The 25,379-nt window shown below is 52.5% G+C and overlaps 1 protein-coding gene and 1 long non-coding RNA gene across 5 annotated transcripts in view; one reads left to right on the top strand and one right to left on the bottom strand.

Annotated features, from left to right (window-relative positions):
* The window catches only part of LOC142289842 (presenilin-associated rhomboid-like protein, mitochondrial), a 134,532-nt gene extending 117,034 nt beyond the window's left edge, over nucleotides 1–17,498 (bottom strand). For 2 of the 4 annotated variants that reach the window (XM_075333784.1, XM_075333785.1), the window contains exons 1-2: nucleotides 17,343–17,498; nucleotides 8,810–8,923 (exon numbers count right to left, since the gene is read on the bottom strand). The gene's annotated coding sequence lies outside the window, so the exon portion shown is untranslated. The remainder of the gene's footprint in view (nucleotides 1–8,809; nucleotides 8,924–17,342) is intronic. The other 2 variants (XM_075333783.1, XM_075333786.1) reach the window with 1 other exon arrangement.
* Nucleotides 17,499–17,628: 130 nt separating this feature from the next.
* The window catches only part of LOC142289841 (uncharacterized), a 51,801-nt gene continuing 44,050 nt past the window's right edge, over nucleotides 17,629–25,379 (top strand). Inside the window, exon 1 of the long non-coding RNA XR_012750172.1 lies at nucleotides 17,629–17,719. This is a non-coding gene — a long non-coding RNA (uncharacterized LOC142289841). The remainder of the gene's footprint in view (nucleotides 17,720–25,379) is intronic.

The raw sequence follows: 25,379 nt of genomic DNA, 5'->3' as shown, positions 1-25,379 counted from the left end.
TGGCTCGGTGGAACCGAGGTGGACCTGGACAGGGTTGTAGCCCGCCGGTACCGACCCGGGGAACCGACTCGGAAACCAGAGCACAAAGGGGGGTACTCAGACCCTGAAGCTAGGTCCAGAAGCTACTGGGGCCTAGCTAGTTAACTGATTGCGGCCAGGAATAGAGGTCCTGTCCCACCCAAAGTCCTGACTGAAGGCAACAGCCCAACGAAGGGGATAAATGGCCACCGCCACGGCTCAGAGATCCCACGGGGCAGCGTCTGCGGGCAAAGGGCTCCTTAGGCAACAACAAGCTTGGAGCGGACTACTGAAGTTGCAAGCATAGGCAGTCCACCATACAACACAGGTGCGGGAGAAAAACATAGACCACCAGCCGGGTGGGGGACCAGACCGCAGCCGGCTGCGGGCACCGACCACCATCACCTTGGTTTACCAGAGACTCGTGTGTTTACTAATAGTGAGTACATCAGCACCCTCCGGTTGCCCATCTCCCTGCACCGCCAAACACCCCCAACGGGTCCCGGGGCCACCATCCCTGCCCACGGAGGGGTTAACAACTTATTGCACAACATCTCCCCCGGGTTCCCCGTAACTGCAGCGGTGGTGTCCACCTTCACCACATCCCGTGGGTGGCATCACGAGCTTAACACTGCTCCAGCCATACATCTACGTCCCCAAACCACAACCCCCCCTTTAGTTGAAGTGACCGCGAGACCCCCGGGTCCAGAGACCCTTGAGCCACCCACTGAAGGTCCGGATCTGAGCAGCTCGGCTACCGAGCACGGGGCGGTACATTAGGATGGGACGGGCCATGGTTATTTGGCTCTTTCCAGCCTAACAATAGCAGCCCGCACCCGTCCCAGAAGTGGCCCATCCATTAGATGCGCCAATTCTGGTGCTGGACCCGGCTCTTCCCGTTGCCCTGGTGCAGTGGCAAACGGGGTAATATTTGTGGGGTTGATTCCAGCTTCAGCTGGCATCCAACCCTGGTATTATTAATGAGTGGCATCTAGCTGCCACCCCCCTTACTAATCCAGTAGTTGAAAGGAGAATAAAGAAGTTTATTTGAACACAAACCCCCCCGACTTCAGGCCTCGTTCAAATGTATTTATTTATTTAATTTTTAAATACAAAAGGTCCGCCATAATCCACGGTGAGGTCCCACGACGATCCCCAAAAGCAACCTGAAAAGACATAAAAAGAGAAAATTATTCAATAAATAAAGACAAGAGACACCATCTTTTCCAATTTATTTCCATGTCAAAGACCTAATCCTGGTCCGCCATAATCCAATTAGGAGGCCCACATCGATCCCATACTGCTGGCACATTCGGTGGAGAACCGAAGTTCCCCATTGTGTGTGAGAGCAGCCCCTGCAGGCACACACAGACTACTGTGTGTTCTTACAATTGACTCTGTACCTGACAATAATATCAATAATGTCATAATAGACCAATTGATCATAGTAAATATACAGGGTGGGCCATTTATATGGATACATCTAAATAAAATGGGAATGGTTGGTGATATCAATTTCCTGTGAGTGTGTAACGCCTGCCTGGATCAACAGACTCAGGTGGGATGTAATGGGCAGACTAGAGGGAAGCCACTCACCAAGCAGGACCCCTAGAACCATGAAACCCTTTAACCCCTATACAGGGATTTGGAATTACACAGGGTCCTGGAGATCACTACCTGTGGAAGGCTGCAGTCCGATAAGAGTAGTCGTCAGGCAGGGTCAAACCAGGAATAGCAGAACAGGGACAGAATCGGCAGACAAGGACGTAATCAGAAAACATAGCAGAGGTCAAATCCGGATCGGGTAGCGAGGTACAAAAACAGCAGGCAGAAGGGTAGTCAGAAAACACGCAGAAGTGAGCACACAGGAATCACAAAACAGAATAGGGCGGATCAGGATCCAGGAAATCAGAACTATCTCTGGCAGAGGTGAGCAGACAGGAGGGGAGCTAAGAAGGGTGTGGTGTCTTCCCATTGGCTGTAGCTGAACGCTGGCAACTTCAGCTGGAAGACACACGCCACCCACAGTCAGCCAGTGGAACTTTAGATCCTAAGATAACCCAGCCCAGTGGATGATCGAAGCCTGCGCCCACCGGTGCCGCTGGCATCGACTCCTCTCCTATCACCAGCACCATCCACGGCAGGAACACGGCGTCGCCTGGCGATCAGAGCAGAAGTCGCTGGAGCGGACTCCGGTGGTGACGTAACAGTGTGGCTAATTAGTATATGGGGGGGAGACTTTTCAAGATGGGTGGTGACCATGGCGGCCATTTTGAAGTCAGCCATTTTGGATCCAACTTTATTTTTTCCAATGAGAAGAGGGTCATGTAACACATCAAACTTATTGATAATTTCACAAGAAAAACATTTTTTTCACTGCACTATTCTATGTCCTGTTGTGTATAAATATGTGACTCTTCAGATTTTGTGTTATACCATGCCTGATGAAGAGACCTGTGTAGTCTCGAAGCTTGCTATTATTACCATCTTCTCAGTTAGCCATTAAAAGGTATCAACTACTTAGGACTCTCAGTTCTTTTAAACAAACTTTTTTTATCTCTACTGGCTAAGGCTGGTTTCACACTACGTCTTTTTAACATCCGTCCTTAACGTTATTTTAGCGGACAAGCGGATCCAGTGCAAATGCGTTTTCATTTCAATGCATTTGCAATGGACTCGCGTTAACATCCGTTCACCTGCGTTTGCCTGCGTTATAGTGAGGATCCAGTGACTTGCAGTTTTTTAACATGTTTCAAAAACGCTACTTGTAGCGTTTTTGAGCTCCGTCCAAATACTGCAAATTGCTGGATCCTGACTATAACGCACGCAAACGCAGGTGAACGCTGGCGTGCTGATAGACAGGATCCTGCTTTTGTACTGAGCATGCCCAGAAAGTACTGAGCATGCCCAGAACCAGTCTCGCGTGATCTGTCTATCTCTCTACTCCCTCCCTCACCCTCTCTCTCTCTATCTCTGTCTTTCCCCCTTCCTCTCCTCCCTCCTGAGAGCTGCGGACACTCGTAACCAAGGTAAATATCGCGTAACCACTTCTCTTAGTTACCCGATGTTTACGTTGGTTACGCGTGCAGGCAGCCCTGCTCCTAGCAGCTGCAGACACTCGTAACCAAGATAAATATCGGGTATCCAAGGCCGATGTTTACCTTGGTTACCAGCGTCTGCAGCTGTCAGAAGCCTCCTCCCAGTCTAGTTCCCCTCACTCCCGATCACATGACTCCAATGCCCGCCCCTAAACATCCAGTGCAGGATCCTGCAAAATAACATATGCGTTTGCATACGTTATTTGCTGTAAAAGCAGGATCCGTACTTCCGTACTAAAAAAACGTTTTCAGCGGATGTTAAAAAGACGTAGTGTGAAACTAGCCTAACACGGTACAAAGATATATTTTACTTGGTTTTAACGTAACTTTATTCATTCATTAGTTATTTACAATTTTATGACCACTTATAAAATGTGTTCAATGTGCTGCCCATTTTGTTGGATTGTCAATGCAACCCTCTTCTCCCACTCTTGACACAATGATAGCAACACTGCAGAAGAAATGCTAGCACAAGCTTCCAGTATCCGTTCTTTATGCACTGAAGATGGAACGTTCCCTGAGTTTTTCCAGCAAGATGGTGAAGTTTCCCCCCTCCCATATACTAATTAGCTACTAACAGGAAGTTGATATCACCAAACGTTCCCATTTTATTTAGGTGTATTCATATAAATGGCCCACCCTGTATATGATATCATTAAGGACAGCAAAAAGGATCACACAGAACATAGTATATTAAAACCAAAAAAAGGGAAAGACAGGGCAATGTGATACATGCAAGGGTCAAAAAGGGTATACACCATATATCAAGTTACAGCAATGTTGCAGGCAGAAAAATGTATGAAAAGTGCAGGCCAAGGGTTATATATCAAAATTTGATTAGATATTTTATATGATGTGATATTGTAACAAAAGTCCCTAAAAATCCCAGAAGTCCCGGTATAGAAAATGAAATCACATTATTATCCATGATACAGAACACATACAGTAATGTGCTGCGATTTGCCAAGGAAACATATATAAAACGGGCAGTCAGTAAAGAATTGACATAACAGCATAAAGTTCAAGGAAATATACCGAACTGCCGTCAGGCAGGCATATGCGGTTGTGCAAACCTTGAAAGGTAAGGGACTGAGTAACCCACCAGAGCCGCACAGGAGACCCTACAGAACACACTGTCCTGCGCGTTTCGCATCAGCTTCGTCAAGAGGTGCAAAGACAGTGGAATGGGCTGTTTAAATACTAAACTGCCTGGACCTCATAAGGTCAGCACAGGTCACCGCAGGGGTGCCCTTATCAGTGTGTGTGCTTCCCTGTAGTGATCTGGACTTCATAAGGTGAGCATTAGCGACAGCGCAGCATGTGACAGGCTGGAGCGACCTTAAACGATCGCAAAAGAGGCAAAAATCGTTTGACAGAGGTCGTTGTCTGGTCAGTAGCGAGGTTGTTTGTCGTTCCTGCGGCATCACACATCGCTATGTGTGACACCGCAGGAGCGACGAACATCTCCTTACCTCCGTCCACTGGCAATGAGGAAGGAAGGAGGTGGGCGGCATGTTCGAGCCGCTCATCTCTACCCCTCCTCTGCTATTCGATGGCTGCCGTATGACGTCGCTGTGACGCCGCACGAACCGCCCCCTTAGAAAGGAGGCGGTTCGCCGGCAACAGCGACGTCGCAGGGAAGGTAAGTCCGTGTGACGGGTATTAGCGATGTTGTGCACCACAGGCAGCGATTTGCCCATGACGCACAACCGACGGGAGCGGGTGTGCTCACTAGCGATATCGGTAACGGTATCGCAGCATGTAAAGTACCCTTTAGAGTCTCGTGTTCCCAACAAATTCTTCTTAGAGCATGCAGATGGATCCCCGCTCACGGCAACGCAGTTTTCGGCATTGCTCAAAATGTCAATTTCCAGCCTGGGACTACAGCCAGGAGATTATGGCATGCACTCTTTCCGCATTGGCGTGGCCACCGAGGCAGCAAGCGCTGGCTTCACGAATGAAGAGATACAGCGGATAGGGCGATGGCAATCAGACTGTTTCTTCCGCTATATCAGGCCAGACCTAATTTGACCCCCTGATCCCTGCCAACCACCAAGTTTCCCCTCCCGCCGATCGCAGTCGTTGCTACTCCGTTTCCCCTTCCCTTAGATACCTAGTCATACCTATCTGTACAGTCCTGTAGTTCCCCGCCACCAGGTGATCCCTGTTTAGCACGTTTATATTACACACACACAAAAAAAAAAAAACATTTTCGGTTATCTAAGCACCTTGAAAACTAAGGAAACATTAATACAATAATGTTCACTGACACTATGATGAAAAAAGTCTGCATACAGAAACTAACAGTTTTTCTTTTAAATCCGTCGAGACCTAGCCTTTGGATCTTAGGTCACTCCCACATATTCTGGCCAGCATAGCGGGCTGAGTCGAGACCCGGTGGAAGCATGTTAGGATTTTGTCACCTCAAGTTTCACTGGAGAGGGGTTCGGGGCCTGGCCTGGGCCCAGGTCCTGCCCGAAGCAGTGAGCATATCCAGCATAGCCACAGGCCCAGCAGTGTTGGTCATCCACGCGGATGGAAACGACCTGGTAAATGTGAAGATCCAGGAACTGCTTGTGGTCATGCAAGCAGACCTGGATAGGTTCAGCAGTTTCTTTAACAATGTAGTAATAGTATGGTCCAGTATAGTGCAGAGATTGAGTTGGACAGAGGGCAAGGAACATAGCAGCCGTGGAACGGTCACGGCGGCACATTAACGTGCGGATCGCAAAATTCGTAGTGGCAAGAAGAGGTATCGTAGTGGGGCACGAGCTGTTGGAGTCAGACATCAGTCGATAGGTTTTAGAGGATGGTTTTAGCCTCAGTGATATAGGCCTAGATATATTCCTGTCGGACATTCAGGACGGGGTCGAATAGGCTGTAAGGGCCCTTTGTGGGGGTCGCAGCTCAGGCTTAGGCCTTCGCCACTCCGTGGCCGGTGGAAGAGGGATTTAGTGAGCGCCAACCTGCCACGGACGGCCGTAGGCATCGGGCCTCCTCTCTCAGGTTTAAGGCGGATTTGTGCCTGTGGGCAGAGCTGTGGCCAAAAATAACAAACAACCTCCTTTTGATATCAATATTGAATGGTGTTATGTGAATACCTTCAATAAAGTACAAAAGAAAAGATAATCCATGTGTGGTCTCATTCATTGCGCGGCGGGGAGGGGAACCGGTGGGTGGGTCTCGGCAGTCAAGTGAGTATGGAAAATCATGTTTTTTTCCAAAGACCTGTGTTTTCTCCGGTATGGGTCACTCTGATGTCACACAGATCACATCAGTATGTGGTATGTGTGACACCCGTGCTGCCGGAGAAAAAATGGACATGTCTCTGTGTGTGCGTGCGGGGCCATGCAGGGTCACACGCACGGTCCGTGTGAAAACACGGCCATGTGAGTACCACTATAGACTAACATGGGTACCTGTGGCATCTGTGTTAAAAACGGATGACACACGTACCTGAAACATGGACATCTGAAACCAGCCTTATGTGCATCTTTGTCACCTCAAAAATGCACCGAAAACGCAGTAAAAGATGCAGTTTGTGAACATAGCCTAAAGTAGGTCAAAATACAAATGGCAGCGTCCGGAAAAGAAGCTAGCTTTGATGGAACACTGCACATGTCATTGAAGAATTTTAGCAGCCAGGAGGTATGAAATAATATTGGGCTTCTACTTAACTCTCTGGGAGCTGCCATGACAGTTACATTGTTTAACAACTCAGAAAGCCATGAATAGCACTTCTGATTTGTAAACTGTGATCTCCTTAAAAACTGAAAAATGCCATGGCTGATGAGAGCATAATACCCAGGCCAGGTCACAATCATACTAGGATTCTGCTTAACTCTCTGGGAGCTGCCATGACAGTTACACTGTTTATTCTATGACATAGCCAAGCCATGCGTAGTATTTCAGTTTTTTAAGCTTTTGTCTTCTTCCATGGCTTTTAAGAACATGAAACCTAGGCCAGATGAAAATCAAAACGGTAGGTTCCAAAAAAAAAAATAACCTTTCTTAAATGGGACACTGGACGTGTCACAATTAAGATCTTCAGCATTCAGCAGCCATTATTTTATAATAGGTTTCTGTTTAACTCATACCTCGGGATAAGCAGCAATATACGATAAGAAGAGCCACAATAATAACAAACAAATTAGCTGGACCAATCACTGAGCTAGGAATAAATGATAAAACATAAAACGTAGCTTTTACTTCATAGACATATAAAATATGAACAGTGGTTCATAAGTGAGTTAAAACCAGGGTAACAGTAGTCCAATTATGTGGACAACAGATGGGCCTATATGTGAGGAGTATAGAGACCCAAACAATACGGACTGCCTCAGCTGGCTTGAAATCAAATGGACGATCGTGCCATCATAAGTACTATATCCAACTGGAAAATAATCATATACACACAATACAGTTTATCACATTAAGAACCCCAGTCATGGGAAAATATTCCTGTGTGTATTATAGGCAGATACTCAGATACTGAGGAATTGTAGATAGAAAATATTCCTCTCTGATAGGGAATGGTCTTACCACATCCCGAAGTCATAGGCGGGCATTATGCAGGTTACCGGCTCAATAAGGGGGGCTGTCACTCAGCACATCAGATCCCACACGGCCAAATAACCTATATCAGGCAAAATCAAAGGTTCCCACTCCCAACATTTCAAACTGGATCATCAGGGGAGTCCAAGTGGGATATCAGCAGTGGACGTCACTAGGCATCGCTTTCACATGACCCTCCACATGTGCCCGAATCACGCATCCAGGCGTGTATCAAACCTAATTCAAGCTTGCAAGCGCGGCGGGCGGGCAGCCGGGTGCCCGTAGGTGCCGGCTGCATCTCTGTACGTGCGTGCGGGCAGCTGGGTGCCCGTCGGTGCAAACTGCTTCTCTGTGCGGGTACTCGTCGGTGCCAGCTCCCTCTCTGTACGTGCGGGCGGGCAGCCTGGTGCCCGTTGGTGCCGGCTGGCTCTCCGTGCATGCCGGGCGGCTGTGCGGCAGGTATCCCAGTGTGTCCGCGGTCCCAGTTTCAAATGATGGCGCCGGGAGTCAGCGCGTGCGCAGATAGATCTCTTGGATGAGCGCTCCATCTGCGCATGCGCCGCTCCAGGCGCCATCATTTGAAGTGGGACCGCGGACACACTGAGACACTTACTTCACTGGCCTGCTCCACCTGTCACCCGCTGCCACGGAGCCGCCGCGGCTCCCACCACGGACGCCGCTGTCACCACGGACCCGCTGCGGCTGATGCTACTAACCCGCCATGGCTGCCAGAACAACCTCTGCCTCCTGTGGCCCCGCTTCACCACCACTGCTGGCCCCCTCCGGTAAGAGAACACTGGATTATAAGACGGACCCCATTTTTTTCTTTTTTTTTAGCTTTTTTTAGCTCTAAATTTGGGGTGCGTCTTATAATCCGGTGTGCCTCATAAAACGAAAAATACGGTACATAGATCTATTTCTAAGTAGTAAATTAAAATATAAATGCAAACTTGGCCGTGTTACTTTTAAACTAGAATATTTTAAACCACAAAATTCTGTTTAAAGCAGATCTTTCCCCTAAATCTGCCCCATGTACAAAACTGCAGACTTCATGACAGATCCGCTCTATTAGATCAAATATCTGTAATAATACTGTGCTTTTGGTTAATGGGAGGAATTAGTGAATACAGGCAACTTACTGTTCTGATTGTTCCAATTGTGGAGACACGGGGGTCAGTGGGTGCTCTCCTGCGGAGACACGGGGGTCAGTGGGTGCTCTCCTGTGCAAAACACGGGGGTCAGTGGGTGCTTTCCTGTGGAGACACGGGGGTCAGTGGGTGCTCTCCTGTGGAGACACAGGGGTCAGTGGGTGCTCTCGTCCGCTGATCCAGTCAACTTTAGAAAGACAGCATAGCCCAGGGCTCATCCCAACTGAACGCCTGATATCCTTAATCCCTCCCTCTGCTCCTCAGCTGTGATCCGACGGCAGTATCAGATTACAGTGTAATGGCTCACGCTCACAGCACAGCAGGAGCCGAGGGTCATTAGCATATCGTATCACATGTGATATGCCAGTGTGACCTCAGCTTGGTATGTGCGCACGTTGCGTTCTGTGCAGTGCGGAAAAGAACACACCCTCTGGCAGACTGGATAAATGTAAACACTGCGTTTGTAAAAAAGAAAAAAACAAAATGCACCCACAACTCATGCGTTTTGGATGCATTTTTGACAGTGCATTCCCTATTCAATTCAGCTCTGCTACATGCCCGCTGACAGCAGACACAGACAGAGTTGCGAGATGAGAATGAACTCAGATGAACTTCACCCGACTTCATTGTCATCCCGCGGCTCTGTCTGTGTATCGCGTACTGGTTAGCGGTCACCCTTGAAGGACGCACCGGTGACCGCAAATCCCCTGAGTGACTGACGTGAGCAGCGCCAGCAGCGGTGCCATCACTCAGGTTACCCGCAGCCAGCTGGAGTCCTCCACCTGAGACCGCAACTCACCTGTGATGTCATCGCTGATCGCGCAGCTCACTTCAGTCACTCGGGCGACTTGCTGTCACAGTTGGAGGATCCAGCAGTGGCCGCGGGTAACCTGAGTGATGTCATCGCTGATCGTGCGGCTCACTTCAGTTGCTGCGTGGAGCTGACAGGGAGCAATCGTGGTCTGTGGCCGCTCCTGTCCGCTTCATGTAGCAGGGCTGGATGCGTCGCGAGACCTCATGTGGATTACGTCAGACCTGGAGGGGTATTTGGGGATTTAATAACATGGTCAAAGAGGGGTTTTTTTGTCTTTTATTCCAAATAAAGGATTTTTGTGTGTATGTGTTTATTTTCTTTAACTTACAGGTTAATCATGGCAGATATCTCGGGGAGAAGCCTGCCATGATTAACCTAGGACTTAGTGGCAGCTATGGGCTGCCATTAATGCCTTATTACCCCGATTGCCACCACACCATGGCAATTCAGGATGAGCCGGGTAGAGTCCCAGGACTGTCGCATCTAATGGATGCGGCAATTCTGGGCGGCTGCTGGCTGATATTGTTAGGCTGGGGGGCTCCCCATAACGTGGAGCTCCCCATGCTGAGAATACCAGCCTTCAGCCGTGTGGCTTTACCCTGGCTGGTATCAAAATTGAGGGGGGACAGTTTTTTTTAAGATTATTTATTTATTTTACTGCATGATATAGACCCGCCCACCGGTGGCTGTGATTGGTTGCAGTGACACAGCTGTCACTTAGTGTGGGGGTATGTCTAACTGGAACCAATCTTAGGCGCCGGTGGGCGGGGAAAGCAGGGAATATGAGCTGGAATAATGAGCGGCCGGCATTTTCAAAAGAGGAAAAGCCGCCAGAGCAGTGTGACAGCCGTTCAGCGCCTCGCCCGTGATCGGTGAGTATGAGAGAGGGGGATAGACTGACCGACGGACAGAGAGTGACAGACAGAGCGACCAACTGACAGAGAAAGAGACTAAAAAGACCTGCGTTTCGTTTGTCAAAAAAGCATGCGGAACGCCACAAAAATACAGTCCAAGTGCATTTTGGTTGCGTTTTGACCCATATCATATGATTTTTCAATGAGGAGAACGCAGCTACAACGCACAAAAGAAGTGACATGCTGCTTTTTTTTCCGCAGCGATTTTTGGCATTCAAAACGCTGCGTTTACAAATGCAGCGTGCGCATTGAATTTTCGGACTTCTCATAGACTTTGCTGGGGGAGCAGAACACATGCAATTTGGCACTAAAATGCTGCAGTTCAAAACGCAGCGTTAACGCGGGGAAAAAACGCAACGTGTGCATATAGTTGTAGTTCGCCGATGCATCGCGACGAGGAAGGAATCCTCGTGGCGAACTACAAGACCCAGGAGGCCGGCGATGGAACAGAAGGTAAGGTGAGCATAACATGTGTACCTTCTGTTCCATCGCCAGCCTCCTGGGTCCTGTAGTTCGCCACTCCACGCTGTGTATCGGTAACCATCGGCGACGAAGCAGGAACTTACGCTGTCAGACGCTACTCAAACGCAGCGCGCTGACTAATCAGAGGCTCCTGCCTTTGACGTCAGCGCTCTGGGTGCGGAAGTTCCTCCCTCGTCGTCATGGCACCCGATACACAGCCCATGCTAGCGAACAGCAAGTCCCAGCAGGCCGGCGATGGAACTGAAGTTAAGGTGAGCATATAATATGTGTGTGTGCGTGCTTGTGTGTGTGTTTGTGTGTGTTTGTGCATGTGTGGAATGGCACAACAGGGGACCAGGATGGGACATTTAACAAGTTGTGGAACGAATTGTCTGCATTGCAATGATTTCCTATACATACACATTACTGGGGCCTGTGGAGCCTACATACTGACAGTGGTGGCCTGTGGGGCATACATACTGGCCTTAGGGATGCTTAGCGTCTTCCACCACTGCCAGCCTGTGCGCTGAGGGCCCAAGCTGGCAGCACTGGAGGGTGCTTAAGGTATAAGCTGGCAGCACTGCGGGAGAGCGCTGAGGGCACATGCTGGCAGCACTGTGGGGGGCACTGAGGGCACATGCTGCCAGCACTGCGGGGGGCACTGAGGGCACAGACTTTCGGGGCGCTGAGGGCACAGGCTGGCAGCACTGAGGAGTGCACTGAGGGCACAAGCTAGCAGCACTGGGGGGCACTGAGGACACAGGCTGGTGGGGCGCTGAGGGCACAGGTTGGCAGCACGGGGGGGCACTGAGGGCACAGGCCTGCGGGGCGCTGAGGGCACAGGCTGACAGCATTGCAGCACCAGAGCCTGAGAGCTCCTCTGGCTGCTTTCTGAGTCCTCTGTTTGTCTGCTTTTAATATTGCAGGCACAGGGGGGACCTGAGAAGACAAGTCCTGGACTCTCCCCTGCTCTCCCCTCCTGCAAGCACACTGCTCTCCCCTCCTGCAAGCACACTGCTCTCCCCTCCTGCAAGCACACTGCTCTCCCCTCCTGCAAGCACACTGCTCTCTCCCTGCTGCAAGCACACTGCTCTCTCCCTGCTGCAAGCTCACTGCTCTCTCCCTGCTGCAAGCACTCTGCACTCTCCCTGCTCTCTCCCTGCTGCAAGCACACTGCCCTCTCCTTCCTGCAGGAACACTGCTCTCTCCCTCCTACAGGCACACTGCTCTCTCCCTCCTACAGGAACACTGGTCTCTCCCTCCTGCAAGCACACTGCTCTCTCCCTCCTGCAAGCACACTGCTCTCTCCCTCCTGCAAGCACACTGCTCTCTCCCTCCTGCACGCACACTGCTCTCTCCCTCCTGCACGCACACTGCTCTCTCCCTGCTGCAAGCACACTGCTCTCTCCCTGCTGCAGGCACACTGCTCTCTCCCTCCTGCAGGCACACTGCTCTCTCCCTGCTGTAGGCACACTGCTCTCTCCCTCCTGCAGGCACACTGCTCTCTCCCTCCTGCACGCACACTGCTCTCTCCCTCCTGCACGCACACTGCTCTCTCCCTCCTGCAAGCACACTGCTCTCTCCCTCCTGCACGCACACTGCTCTCTCCCTCCTGCAAGCACACTGCTCTCTCCCTCTTGCACGCACACTGCTCTCTCCCTCCTGCAGGCACACTGCTCTCTCCCTCCTGCAATCACACTGCACTCTCCCTCCTGCAGGCACACTGCTCTCTCCCTCCTGCAGGCACACTGCTCTCTCCCTCCTGCAGGCACACTGCTCTCTCCCTCCTACAGGCACACTGCTCTCTCCCTCCTACAGGCACACTGCTCTCTACCTCCTACAGGCACACTGCTCTCTCCCTCCTACAGGCACACTGCTCTCTCCCTCCTACAGGCACACTGCTCTCTCCCTCCTACAGGCACACTGCTCTCTCCCTGCTGCAAGCACACTGCTCTCTCCCTCCTGCAGGCACACTGCACTCTCCCTCATGCAGGCACACTGCTCTCTCCCTCCTGCAAGCACACTGCTCTCTCCCTCCTGCAAGCACACTGCTCTCTCCCTCCTGCAAGCACACTGCTCTCTCCCTGCTGCAAGCACACTGCTCTCTCCCTGCTGCAAGCACACTGCTCTCTCCCTGCTGCAAGCACTCTGCACTCTCCCTGCTCTCTCCCTCCTGCAAGCACACTGCTCTCTCCCTGCTGCAAGCACACTGCTAACTCCCTGCTGCAAGCACACTGCTCTCTCCCTGCTGCAAGCACACTGCTCTCTCCCTCCTGCAAGCACACTGCTCTCTCCCTCCTGCAGGCACACTGCTCTCTCCCTCCTGCAGGCACACTGCTCTCTCCCTCCTGCACGCACACTGCTCTCTCCCTGCTGCAAGCACACTGCTCTCTCCCTGCTGCAGGCACACTGCTCTCTCCCTCCTGCAGGCACACTGCTCTCTCCCTGCTGTAGGCACACTGCTCTCTCCCTCCTGCAGGCACACTGCTCTCTCCCTCCTGCACGCACACTGCTCTCTCCCTCCTGCACGCACTGCTCTCTCCCTCCTGCAAGCACACTGCTCTCTCCCTCCTGCACGCACACTGCTCTCTCCCTCCTGCAAGCACACTGCTCTCTCCCTCTTGCACGCACACTGCTCTCTCCCTCCTGCAGGCACACTGCTCTCTCCCTCCTGCAATCACACTGCACTCTCCCTCCTGCAGGCACACTGCTCTCTCCCTCCTGCAGGCACACTGCTCTCTCCCTCCTACAGGCACACTGCTCTCTCCCTCCTACAGGCACACTGCTCTCTCCCTCCTACAGGCACACTGCTCTCTCCCTCCTACAGGCACACTGCTCTCTCCCTCCTGCAGGCACACTGCTCTCTCCCTGCTGCAAGCACACTGCACTCTCCCTGCTGCAAGCACACTGCTCTCTCCCTCCTGCAGGCACACTGCACTCTCCCTCATGCAGGCACACTGCTCTCTCCCTCCTGCAAGCACACTGCTCTCTCCCTCCTGCAAGCACACTGCTCTCTCCCTCCTGCAAGCACACTGCTCTCTCCCTGCTGCAAGCACACTGCTCTCTCCCTGCTGCAAGCACACTGCTCTCTCCCTGCTGCAAGCACTCTGCACTCTCCCTGCTCTCTCCCTCCTGCAAGCACACTGCTCTCTCCCTGCTGCAAGCACACTGCTAACTCCCTGCTGCAAGCACACTGCTCTCTCCCTGCTGCAAGCACACTGCTCTCTCCCTCCTGCAAGCACACTGCTCTCTCCCTCCTGCAGGCACACTGCTCTCTCCCTCCTGCAGGCACACTGCTCTCTCCCTCCTGCAGGCACACTGCTCACCCCTCCTGCAAGCACACTGCTCTCCCCTCCTGCAAGCACACTGCTCTCTCCCTGCTGCAAGCACACTGCTCTCTCCCTGCTGCAAGCTCACTGCTCTCTCCCTGCTGCAAGCACTCTGCACTCTCCCTGCTCTCTCCCTGCTGCAAGCACACTGCCCTCTCCTTCCTGCAGGAACACTGCTCTCTCCCTCCTACAGGCACACTGCTCTCTCCCTCCTACAGGAACACTGGTCTCTCCCTCCTGCAAGCACACTGCTCTCTCCCTCATGCAAGCACACTGCTCTCTCCCTCCTGCAAGCACACTGCTCTCTCCCTCCTGCAAGCACACTGCTCTCTCCCTCCTGCACGCACACTGCTCTCTCCCTCCTGCACGCACACTGCTCTCTCCCTGCTGCAGGCACACTGCTCTCTCCCTCCTGCAGGCACACTGCTCTCTCCCTGCTGTAGGCACACTGCTCTCTCCCTCCTGCAGGCACACTGCTCTCTCCCTCCTGCACGCACTGCTCTCTCCCTCCTGCAAGCACACTGCTCTCTCCCTCCTGCACGCACACTGCTCTCTCCCTCCTGCAAGCACACTGCTCTCTCCCTCCTGCAAGCACACTGCTCTCTCCCTCTTGCACGCACACTGCTCTCTCCCTCCTGCAGGCACACTGCTCTCTCCCTCCTGCAGGCACACTGCTCTCTCCCTCCTGCAGGCACACTGCTCTCTCCCTCCTGCAGGCACACTGCTCTCTCCCTCCTACAGGCACACTGCTCTCTCCCTCCTACAGGCTCACTGCTCTCTCCCTCCTACAGGCACACTGCTCTCTCCCTCCTACAGGCACACTGCTCTCTCCCTCCTGCAGGCACACTGCTCTCTCCCTGCTGCAAGCACACTGCACTCTCCCTGCTGCAAGCACACTGCTCTCTCCCTCCTGCAGGCACACTGCACTCTCCCTCATGCAGGCACACTGCTCTCTCCCTCATGCAGGCACACTGCTCTCTCCCTCCTGCAAGCACACTGCTCTCTCCCTGCTGCAAGCACACTGCTCTCTCCCTGCTGCAAGCACACTGCTCTCTCCCTGCTGCAAGCACTCTGCACTCTCCCTGCTCTCTCCCTCCTGCAAGCACACTGCTCTCTCCCTGCTGCAAGCACACTGCTAACTCCCTGCTGCAAGCACACTGCTAACTCCCTGCTGCAAGCACACTGCTCTCTCCCTCCTGCAAGCACACTTCTCTCTCCCTCCTGCAGGCACACTGCTCTCTCCCTCCTGCAGGCACACTGCTCTCCCCTCCTGCAAGCACACTGCTCTCCCCTCCTGCAAGCACACTGCTCTCTCCCTGCTGCAAGCACACTGCTCTCTCCCTGCTGCAAGCTCACTGCTCTCTCCCTGCTGCAAGCACTCTGCACTCTCCCTGCTCTCTCCCTGCTGCAAGCACACTGCCCTCTCCTTCCTGCAGGAACACTGCTCTCTCCCTCCTGCAAGCACACTGCTCTCTCCCTCCTGCAAGCACACTGCTCTCTCCCTCCTGCAAGCACACTGCTCTCTCCCTCTTGCACGCACACTGCTCTCTCCCTCCTGCAGGCACACTGCTCTCTCCCTCCTGCAATCACACTGCACTCTCCCTCCTGCAGGCACACTGCTCTCTCCCTCCTGCAGGCACACTGCTCTCTCCCTCCTGCAGGCACACTGCTCTCTCCCTCCTACAGGCACACTGCTCTCTCCCTCCTACAGGCACACTGCTCTCTCCCTCCTACAGGCACACTGCTCTCTCCCTCCTACAGGCACACTGCTCTCTCCCTCCTACAGGCACACTGCTCTCTCCCTCCTACAGGCACACTGCTCTCTCCCTGCTGCAAGCACACTGCACTCTCCCTGCTGCAAGCACACTGCACTCTCCCTGCTGCAAGCACACTGCTCTCTACCTCCTGCAGGCACACTGCACTCTCCCTCATGCAGGCACACTGCTCTCTCCCTCCTGCAAGCACACTGCTCTCTCCCTCCTGCAAGCACACTGCTCTCTCCCTGCTGCAAGCACACTGCTCTCTCCCTGCTGCAAGCACACTGCTCTCTCCCTGCTGCAAGCACTCTGCACTCTCCCTGCTCTCTCCCTCCTGCAAGCACACTGCTCTCTCCCTGCTGCAAGCACACTGCTAACTCCCTGCTGCAAGCACACTGCTCTCTCCCTGCTGCAAGCACACTGCTCTCTCCCTCCTGCAAGCACACTGCTCTCTCCCTCCTGCAAGCACACTGCTCTCTCCCTCCTGCAGGCACACTGCTCTCTCCCTCCTGCAGGCACACTGCTCTCTCCCTCCTGCAGGCACACTGCTCTCTCCCTCCTACAGGCACACTGCTCTCTCCCTCCTACAGGCACATTGCTCTCTCCCTCCTACAGGCACACTGCTCTCTCCCTCCTACAGGCACATTGCTCTCTCCCTCCTACAGGCACACTGCTCTCTCCCTCCTGCAAGCACACTGCTCTCTCCCTCCTGCAAGCACACTGCTCTCTCCCTGCTGCACACACACTGCTCTCTCCCTGCTGCACGCACACTGCTCTCTCCCTGCTGCAGGCACACTGCACTCTCCCTCCTGCAAGCACACTGCACTCTCCCTCCTGCAGGCACACTGCTCTCTCCCTCCTGCAAGCACACTGCTCTCCCTCCTGCACGCACACTGCTCTCTCCCTGCTGCACGCACACTGCTCTCTCCCTGCTGCAAGCACACTGCTCTCTCCCTCCTGCAAGCACACTGCACTCTCCCTCCTGCAGGCACTCTGCACTCTCCCTCCTGCAAGCACACTGCTCTCTCCCTCCTGCAAGCACACTGCTCTCTCCCTGCTGCAAGCACACTGCTCTCTCCCTGCTGCAAGCACACTGGTCACTCCCTGCTGCAAGCACACTTCTCTCTCCCTGCTGCAAGCACACTGCTCTCTCCCTCCTGCAAGCACACTGCTCTCTCCCTCCTGCAAGCACTCTACTCTCTCCCTGCTGCAAGCACACTGCTCTCTCCCTGCTTCTGGTGCACTTACCTCAGTTGCAGATCTGACGGTTTTGAAGCAGCCGCTGTGCAGATGAGTCGGTCGCATGTGAGCAGCATCCTGGGTAGAATGGGCAGGCAGAAGGGGCGTGGTCAGCTTCGAGAGCAGCAGGAGGGGACAAGGAGAGCATCCGAGGAGTGTGTGTCCAGCATAGAGAGGGGGCGTGGACGACCGCAAAGGGGCATGGCCAGCAGTATAGATGCCAAGGAAGGCATCCAGAGAGTGTGGCAGGCATCCGGAGGGGGCGTGGTCGGCAGAGTGCGGGGGCGTGGCAGCTGCGTCTCACTGCACTGCAGGATACAGAGCTTCCCGGGCGTGAGAATTGGACTGACGTATAAAATCGGGACTGTATCCGGGACGGTTGGGAGGTATGGCTTAACTCTCTGGTAGCTGCCATGACGGTTACACTGTTTATTAACTGACACAGCCATGTATAGCAATTCTGCTTTGTAAGCTATGATCTCCTTCTTAAACACTGAGAAATGCCATGTCTGATGACAGCATGATACCCAAGCCAGGCCAAAATCAAAATGGCAGCCTGCAGAAAAAAGCTAGCTTACTTAGAACACTGTGTTACAATAAAGACCTTAAGCAGTTAGGAGTAACATCAAAATGGCAGCACCCCAAAAAATGCTTGCTCAGATGGAACACTGCAAAAATAAGACCTTCAACATTCAGGAGCCATGATGTCATAATGTGTTTCTGCTTAACTCTCTGGGATCTGCCATGACAGTTACACAGTTTATGCAATGACATAGCCATGCATAGTATTTCTGATTTTAACCCTTTCACCCCCGGGCAATTTTCTATTTTTTGGGGTTTTTTTGCTCCCCTTCTTCCGAGAGCCATAACTTTTTTATTTTTCTGTCAATCTTGCCACATGAGGACTTGTTTTATGCAGGAGGAGATGTACTTTTAAATGAAACCATAAGTTTCATCATATAGTTTGCCGTTTTCCAGTAAAGAAATTCCAAATGTGGAAAAAATGCAAAAAAACCCGTGAGATTGCATGATTTTTTTGGGATATTTTATTCACTTTATGGTACAAATGATGTGTTGCTGTGATACCTCAGGTTGGTACGAGGTCGTAGACACCAAACATGTATAGGTTTATGTCCCACGTGCTAGCAGCCGCCGCTGCTCGGGCCGGACCCGCTGTGTGTGTCTGTGGCTCGAGGGATCCTCCGGACCCGGGGGTCACGCTGACACGCCGAATAAAAAGGGGGGTTGTAGATGTACGGGCTAGGCCATATTAAGTTTGTGACGCCACCCACGGTGTGTGGTGAGGTGGGACACCACCGCTGCTGTTATGGGGCACCCGGGGGAGATGTAGTGGCAGCTGGATGTTAACCCCTCCATGGGTAGGGATGGTTGCCCTGGGACCCAGTATCTTTGTGTAGGGTATAGCGATGGCAAGGGCCGGCGTGCCCGGACAGGCGGGGGGATGTTTGGTTACTCAAAGTAAATTAATCACACGAGTCTTTTGGTAAACCAAGGCGCTGGTGACCGGCCGCCACGGCCGGTTGCATTCAGGTCCCCCACCCGGGCTGGTGGTCGCTGTCCTTTTCCCTCTGCACTTGCTTTGTGTATGGTGGACTGCCTGGTCTGGAACTCAGGAGTCCGCTCCCGGCTGGCTGTGGCCTAAGGAGCCGTGCCAGCAGACGCTGGTGTGACGCCCTGGCAAATCCAGATAGTCACAGATAGGCCCCTGCACAACACCCTTCCCTGACTTAGGAAATACACAGCCGACCTGAAACCATAGTCAACCCCCCTTAGAAAAAGATAGACACACCAGTGGGCGGGACCAGGCGGTTGGACACGCCCACCCAGGGGTCTAGACAGCCCAGGGCTGGAAAACAAGCAGTTCTGAGTAAGAGTAGAGGTTTGTAGTTCCAGTGGAGAGGAGTGTGGGCTGGAGCTAGGTGTAGCTCCAGCAGAGGAAGTTCAAGTTGAACGGTGCCAGGGTTGGAGCCCTGGTGCCTTGGCTAGGAGGCAGACTGTGGTCTCCGTCAGCAGGAGACAGGAAGATGGCACCGAGGTGGACCGGGATAGGGTTGTAGCCCACCGGTACTGACACGGGGAACCGACCCGGAAACCGGAGCACAAAGGGGGGTACTTGGACCCTGAAGCCAGGACCGGAAACAAGCAGCCTGGTTAATTAACCGATTGAGGCCAGGACTAGAGGTCCTGTCCCACCCAAAGTCCCTCATAGAAGACAACAGCCCACCGATAGGGATAAGAGGTCACTGCCAGGGCCCATAGATCCCATGGGCCAGCATCTGCGGGCACGGCTCCTTAGGCCACATCCAGCCGGGAGCGGACTCCTGAGTTCCAGACCAGGCAGTCCACCATACACAAAGTCAGTGCAGAGGAAAAGGACAGAGATCACCAGCCTGAGTGGGGGGGACCCCGAATGCAACCGGCCGCGGCGGCTGGCCACCAGCACCTTGGTTTACCAAAGACTCATGTGTGTCATTTACTGTGAGTAACCAAAACGTTCCCCTGTTGTTGCTATACCCTGCATAAGGACACTGGGCCCCGGGGCAACCATCCCTACCCACGGAGGGGTTAACATCCAGCTGCCGCTACACCTCCCCCGGGTGCCCCATAACAGCAGCGGTGGTGTCCCACCTCACCACACACCGTGGGTGGCATCACGAACTTAATACAGCCTAGACCGTACATCTACGTCACCCTTTTTATTCGGCATGCCCGCGAGACCCCGTGTCCGGAGACCCTCGAGCCACCCCCCTTAGGAGGTCCGGATCCGAGCAGCGGCGGCTGCTGACAGGGGGCAGCCCACCCAAAAAACTTGGCTTAACAAACAGGATTCTTAACCATCCACTTACCTGGTGAAAGTGCGACTTGAATTGGACAGTCAGTGGTGATCCGTTGAAAAATTTTCAGAAGTCGCTATTTTTGCCGCCATTTTTGGGCGCGAAAACTGCAGCCCAGCGTCGTCTTCCCCGAGAAAAGGGTGCAAAAGCCGAAGCCTCGCCCCCTGGGAACACAGCCAGAAGGTGAACCCCGAAACTAAAAAGCCGCAAAAGAGAGTGCCGGCAAAAGACCAAGGATGAGAAGCGGAAAGATCTTTGCGCCTAATCCCGATTGCGGAGGGTCGTCAGCCTCTGGCAGATGACGGAAATGTGGCAGCTCCCGCTCCGGTCGCAGCCATGGCTCCGACGGTCACCCAGGTAATGCCAATCTCCTTGCCCTACGTGCCCGATGCTGCCTGGTTACCCCAGTATGATGGGAATCCTGATGCCCTGCAGATATTGAGGAAGAAAATATGCACTATTCTCGATTTGTATGCCATGACTGGCAAGCAGCGTGCATCTGTGGTACTCGGGCAGCTGACCGGCGCCGCTGAGCAGGAGGTGGAGACTTGGGCAGACGCTGACCGGGTCTCGGTAACCGCCATTTTTGACAAACTACAGGCTGCTTTTGAAACCCGTACTGAAGCGGAGCTGCGGATGCATTTTTTTAACTGCCGACAGCGCCCGCAGGACAGTATTCGAGACTACGCCTTAAGGCTATGTGCGCACTAGAAATGTGAAGTTTCTCAAGAAAATTTCTTGAGAAACTTCTGCCAGTGAAAGATTTCCGGACCTGCGGAAAAAATCCGCACCAAATCCGCGTGCGTTTTTGCCGCGGATTTGCCGCGAATTTGCCGCGAATTTGCCGCGGATTTACCGCGGATTTACCGCAGGTTTGTCCCTGCAATAAATAATAAAGATAATCCATAGACAGATAGTGGATAGAGGGAAAGATGGATAGATGAATAGATAGATAGATAGAGGGATAGATAGATAGATGAATAGATAGATAGAGGGATAGATAGATAGAGGGATAGATGGATAGATAGATAGATAGATAGAGGGATAGATAGATAGATAGATAGATAGATAGAGGGATAGATAGATAGATAGATAGATAGATAGATAGATAGAGGGATAGATAGATAGATAGATAGATAGATAGATAGAGGGAAAGATGGATAGATGAATAGATAGATAGATAGAGGGATAGATAGATAGATGAATAGATAGATAGAGGGATAGATAGATGGATAGATAGATGGATAGATAGATAGATAGATAGATAGAGGGATAGATAGATAGATAGATAGATAGAGGGATAGATAGATAGATAGATAGATAGAGGGATAGATAGATAGATAGATAGATAGATAGATAGATAGAGGGATAGATAGATAGATAGATAGATAGAGGGATAGATAGATAGATGAATAGATAGATAGAGGGATAGATAGATAGATGGATAGATAGATGGATAGAGGGATAGATAGATAGATAGATAGATAGATAGATAGATAGATAGAGGGATAGATAGATAGATAGATAGATAGATAGAGGGATAGATAGATAGATAGATAGATAGAGGGATAGATAGATAGATAGAGGGATAGATAGATAGATAGATAGATAGATAGAGGGATAGATAGATAGATAGATAGAGGGATAGATAGATAGATAGATAGAGGGATAGATAGATAGATAGATAGATAGATAGAGGGATAGATAGATAGATAGATAGATAGATAGAGGGATAGATAGATAGATAGATAGAGGGATAGATAGATAGATAGATGAGAAAAACCTATATAATCCACCTCCCTGCATTTTCTAAGCTGGCACCCTTTAGTGACTTTCATGTGGCACTTAGGCTACTTTCACACCTCCGGTTTTTGCTATGCGGCACAATCCGGCACTTTGCATGAAAATCGCAACCGGTTTTTTTTGCTGCCGGTTGCGATTTTCCTGCATAGACTTTAATTAGTGCCGCATTGTGCCGCATGGCCTTGCGTTCCGTCCGTTTTTTGCCGCATGCGGCAGATGTAGCCGATGCGGCGGCCGGATGGAAAGTTGCCTGGCACGTTTTTTCGTGCGGCAAAAAAAACCGCATCGCGCCGCATTCGGCCGATGCGGCACATTTTTCAATACATGCCTATGGCGGCCGGATGCGGCGCGATGCGGCAATAACCGCATCCGGCCGCCGCATGCGGTTTTTGCCACTGCGCATGCTCAGTAGCATGCCGCAAGCGGCAAAAACCGGACTGGCCGCAAAGGAAAAACCTATGCAAAGGATGCGGTGTTTTCACCGCATCCGTTGCATAGCTTGCACAGCCGGATTGAGCCGCAGAGCTCAAGCCGGATGTGTGAAAGTAGCCTAAAGGGTGCTTAGCCTTGTATTTAGCCATAAAATAAATAAATAATTAAAAAAAAATGACGTGAGGTCCCCCTATTTTTTGTAGCCAGCTAGGGTAAAGCAGACGGCTGCAGCCTGCAGACCACCGCTGGCAGCTTCACCTTGGCTGATAATCCAAAACAGTGGGCACCCCACGCTGTTATTTTAAATTATATAAATAATTTAAAACAAAAAACGTGGGGTCCCCCCCATATTGGATCACCAGCCAAGGTAAAGCGGACAGCTGGGGTCTGATATTCTCAGACTAGGGAGGTCCACTGTTATTGGACACTCCCCAGCCTAAAAATAGCAGGCCGCAGCCGCCCCAGAAGTGGCGCATCCATTAGACGTGCCAATCCTGGCGCTTTGCCCCAGCTCATCCCGCGCCCTGGTGCGTTGGCAAACGGGGTAATATATGGGGTTGATGCCAGATGTGTAATGTCACCTGGCATCAAGCCCTGGGGTTGGTGAGGTCAGGCGTCTATCAGATACCCGACATCACCAACCCAGTCAGTAATAATTAAAAAATAGACAACAAAAAAAGTTTTATTTGAAAAAACACTCCCCAAAACATTCCCTCTTTAACCAATTTATTGAAAAGAGCACAATCAATTCCACGTCCGGCGTAATCCAATAAGGGGGGGGGGGGCACGGCGATCCATACCATAGTCGCTGTCCCAGTCAATGAAAAACAGAATGTTCCCCATTGGCTGGGAGAGCAATGCAGTGACCTGAGCTAACATCAATAGGTCAGCTCAGGTCACTGCAGGGGATGACGAGCGCTGCCATCAGGAGCATAGATGAGATCATTACCTTCTGTGATCATCTCCTGTACTGCTGACGTCAGCGCTGTCACTGACTTATCGCGAGAGCCCGTGACGTCACCGCTAGTGACAGTCTCGGGCCGCTCGCGAGTCGGCCCTAGACAGCAGTGACAGCGCTGACGTCAGGAGGCAGGAGATCGTCACAGCAGGTAATGATCTCACCTCCTGACAGCAGCGATCGTCATCCCCGCGGCTCCCAGCACTGCAGGATGTCAGTGTCTGCCTGCGCTGCCGCGTGACAGGCTGCTGACACTGCGGGCAGACACTGACACCCTGCAGTGCAGGCAGCCGCGAGGCCGGAGCAGGACACACACTGCACAGACACCTGGAGGTCGCACGGAAGTGCTTCTGTGCGGCGTCCAGGGAGTGCGACGTGTGTTTCCTCTGCTCCTCTTCCTGGCATAATGACATCGCTTCCTGCAAAACCGCAGGCAGCGATGGGCATTACCGCAGGTAAATCGCGGCTATTCCGGTGGTATACCGCACATCATTGCTACCTGCGGAATACCCCCGGAATACCCCCGGTACCTGCGGAAATTAATGGACATGCACATTTTCTCAAGAAAGTTTCTCGAGAAAATTTTCTCAAGAAATTTTCTTGAGAAAAATCCGCACAGTGCGCACAGCTATTTTTTTTTCTCATTGAATTTCATGGGAAATGTCTGCACAAAGATTGCAGACATTTCTCAAGAAATTTCCGGGGCAAATCCGCGGGTAAATCCGCGGGAAAAACGGTCTAGTGCGCACATAGCCTAAGGCTGCAGACGGCCCTACACACACTGAAGCAGGTGGACTCTACTAATGAGGCTGAGAGCAACAAAATGCTGGTGGAGCAGTTCCTGCAGGGGCTGGGGTCCACTGAAGATCGTAAGCAACTACGACTGTGGTCTCTAGAACACTTGGACTTGAACTTTGCGGTTCTAAAAGACCGGGCTATTAAAGCACTACAGTTGGTCGAAGCTGGTGCCGCCGACCCGCCCGGCTAACACCGGCCCCGTCTTGGTAGCAGCCCCCTTATTGGCCCTGCCGGCTCCCGCAGCAGCGGCCGGGACCCCGAAGGACCTGTCGTCGCAAGTCCAGCGCCTGAGTGATGACATCGCCAGGATCCTCGCCGCCTTACAGCTGCCACCGAAAGCCAAGCCAGTGGAGAAGGTACAGCTCGCAGACAGCCCGGAGGATGTCCCGTGGATGCAGCGGAGGAGGAACGCAGACAGCCGGTATGGACCACCCATCTGCTACAAGTGTAACAAGACTGGCCACTACTCCCGCCAGTGCCCTTTAAACGAGCAAGCCCTGAGGCCAAAAGCCAATCCTCAGGAATAGATCCTCAAGGCCCAGCTGACTGGCGTTATAGATACGTTGGAGGTCGCCCCATCATCTCCCTTGCTGTGGACGGATCCCGACCTACGCCCTTCTTGACACCGGTTCGCAGGTAACGACTATAGCCTATATACTGTACAAACGTTATAGGTCTGACAGTGAGCTTACCCCCCCGATGCTAGTTTGACCATTATTGCGGCCAACGGCCTCCCTATGACGCAAGTGGGGTTTAAGGAGGTGACCTTGAAGGCGGGGCGGGTGGAGCTGAAACACAAAGGGCTGATTGTAGTACAGAATGACCCCAGTGACCGTAACCCAAAAATGGTCCTAGGGACCAACGTGATTGAAAATTGCATGGAAGAAGTGCTGTACCTATTACAACAACTGTCTATCACAGCAGGAGGAGGCCATCAGAGGGCTCTGCAACGCGAAATCCGGGCCCTCCTGCAGTGACAACAGGTGAATCTGTCGGGTGGAGAGATTGGTGGTGTGCGAGTGATGGATGTAGCGCCTCCGAGGAGTGAAATGATGATTTGGTGTAGGGTAGCAGTGGGTCCCCATGGACAGGATTACCCAGCAGTGGTGGAGCCTCTGCCTTCTGAACATTGGCCCACAGTGATGGCAGCCAGAGGGGTGATTGATGTCAAGAAAGGACGAGTGCCCGTGAGAGTGATGA

The sequence above is a fragment of the Anomaloglossus baeobatrachus genome, chromosome 2 (assembly GCF_048569485.1).
Source record: "Anomaloglossus baeobatrachus isolate aAnoBae1 chromosome 2, aAnoBae1.hap1, whole genome shotgun sequence".
Taxonomy (NCBI): Eukaryota; Metazoa; Chordata; class Amphibia; order Anura; family Aromobatidae; genus Anomaloglossus; species Anomaloglossus baeobatrachus.
This window is presented reverse-complemented; position numbering and strand designations above follow the sequence as displayed.